The 2500-nt window shown below is 45.4% G+C and overlaps 1 long non-coding RNA gene across 1 annotated transcript in view; it reads left to right on the forward strand.

The window, feature by feature from the left end:
- LOC125603707 overlaps window positions 1-2500 on the forward strand; it is a 4618-nt gene that overhangs the window by 1500 nt on the left and 618 nt on the right. The window contains exon 2 of the long non-coding RNA XR_007335652.1: window positions 2288-2290. This is a non-coding gene — a long non-coding RNA (uncharacterized LOC125603707). The remainder of the gene's footprint in view (window positions 1-2287; window positions 2291-2500) is intronic.

Here is a 2500-nt window from a genome sequence, read left to right on the forward strand (position 1 = left end):
CAAACCACCATAACCGTCCTAGTAACCGCCCAACCATCCAGGACATGAACACTCGGCCCAGCTGAGTTGAGCTGACTGTTAGCTGGTCCCAGCTGAGTGAGGTAGTCCTTCTAGCTCCACGAGCTGATGCATACTGACTGAGCTCCCATTGAGCTTCCCTGAGCTGCCCAAGCTCGGCCGCTGTCCCGTCCAGCTCCCACATCACTCGTCCAGCTCTATTAAACCCATTCTTTCTTCACCCTTGTGATAACCCGCCCTTCGGGATAAAATGGTCGAGATCGACAAGTTGGAGTTTGGAGCCAAGCTTTTGGGAATCAAAGGATGATGAAGAGTGTTGAGTTTTGATCATTTCAAGCTTGACATGGATCGAAGAAAATAGAAGATTGGTCGAGCATCTACTTGGTGGTCGAATCGCGGGCGATAAGAATCAATCGGGAAATTCAAAGAACGAGAAGGTTGAAGAATGGATCGTGAGTGAAGCATGAGTCAAAGTAAGCTGCTCTACCATTGTTAGAAGTATCTTAGATTGATCAGACGGCTGTTTTGGAAGCATCACATTTTTGAAGCACGACGGTTTAGAAGCTTGACCTTTTTTAAGACCGACGTTTCTTCATCACGAAGTTTTCTCGGGAAATATTCGTATCAGTAAAACAATACTGTGGAAACATTTTAAGTCGGAAGCAGGACGGAAATTAAGCAGGACGGGAAGTAAGCAGGACGGGATCGAAGCACGACGGGAAAACCCGAAATTGGGCAAAAACCCTAATTTCGGTATTATAAATTTTTCGAGGAAGCCGGAGGCTCGGGAAATATTTTTCATCAAGTTCAGAAATCATCAGGAGTTTATTAAAAAAACTATTCAGATCATCAGAACGGGCGAAGAAAAATATTCGGGATTGATCGCTCGAAAATTCACCAGAAGGGTCGAAATCAGTCGAATGGACCGAGAAGCTCGAGGTGGCCTTATCTATGAGATAAGGCCGTGATGTCAACTGCCTAGTATGGTAGGTGTCAAGGGAAGCACGAGCTGTTGAAGTCCAGGAGAGCACAGCATGCGGAGTGACACCCAGAAGCACGAGGTGCCGCATAACCTGCGATCGAAGCATGCTGAGCGACATGTGTGCGCTGTGGTGTCTATCTGCATGAGGCCAGGCCGTGGATCAGACATCTGGAGGGCGTGGTGTCACCTTGCATGACAACCTGTTCATGCCATCAGACATGTGGAGCACGAGGTGCCGCCACGCATGCGTTCGGAGCCATGCGAAGCGACACACGGGCTGCCACACGGCCTGCATCTGATTGGTTGCTGCTCCTTATAAATACCCACGACCCCCTTCCATTTCAAACCATCCAGAACACCTGAAACTCAGAGAAAAACGTGAGAAAGAAAGCAAAGAAAAAAGTTAAGAGTTTCGATCGTTTTAGAGTCTTTTTCGGTAATTTCTGAGAGTTTTCGAGAACAGTTACTCTGCTCGATTTGAGCTGCATCTGAAGAAGGTTCTGCTCAACTGAAGATCAGTTCAGACGTGGATATACGTGTGAAGGTTTAAGAAAGGGTTCGGATTGCAGAAGAGGGGTTCAGGGTCAAGGCCACGAGTCAACCAAAAACTGTGAGTTATAATCAATTGTTTGTAAGTTTTTTTCATGCAGGTTCCCGTTACTTGGAAGTTGGATCATGGCAGGAGGCCAGGTCTAAACTGAGTAACGGTTTGTTTAGTTAGTAGTAATGGTTAGGTTGATTAGTTAGTAGCATGCTTAGTTATTGCGTGAGAATCTTAGTAGCATGCTAATTGTTAGGTTGATTGGTTAGTTAGAGAACGTCGATTGCTTAGATAATATTGCTAGGTTGTGGTTAGTTAGGTATTCTAGAATTAGTCTTTATGCTAGATTCTAGAATATGATTGATTGTGTTGATTATGAGTATTGCTTGGAACCTTGATTATATTACCAGGTTTAGTATTAGTTATATTTTAGCCGTATAGGCATGTGTAGGAGTGTTTAGTGTTTCCTCAACCTCGTACTTGGCGGGTTTATTATTCGCTGGGTCGAGAACACTCAGAGAGACGGGGTCATGGCCTATGGCTGAGTGGTTGCACGACGGGGTAGTGACCGGCAGTGGCCCGAACGTACTGGGGCTGTCTCACGGTGACCCGAATGTACTGTGGGCCGTGATCGTCGTGTGACAACCGGCAGTGGCCCGAACGTACTGGGGCTGTCGCGCGGTGACCCGAACGTACTGTGGGCCGCGTTCGGTTTAAAGTTCCTTTTCTTCTGGCCTTTGTGGTAGGAAGTTAGGATATTGCCGAGGATGTGGAGGAACACTAAGTTACCAAGGCCTTAGTTATATATAGTATAAAGGGATTTGGTAAACCCTATTTTATTTTGATATCGATTTTAAAGACTATATTCTAGTATCGATATTTTACTCGTATTATTTTTCTGCTGCGGATTTCTGATTTACTTATGTTATTAGGTGAACCTCTCGCTTTAGATTTTGTTT

This window comes from Brassica napus, unplaced genomic scaffold (assembly GCF_020379485.1).
Source record: "Brassica napus cultivar Da-Ae unplaced genomic scaffold, Da-Ae ScsIHWf_37;HRSCAF=66, whole genome shotgun sequence".
NCBI lineage: Eukaryota > Viridiplantae > Streptophyta > Magnoliopsida > Brassicales > Brassicaceae > Brassica > Brassica napus.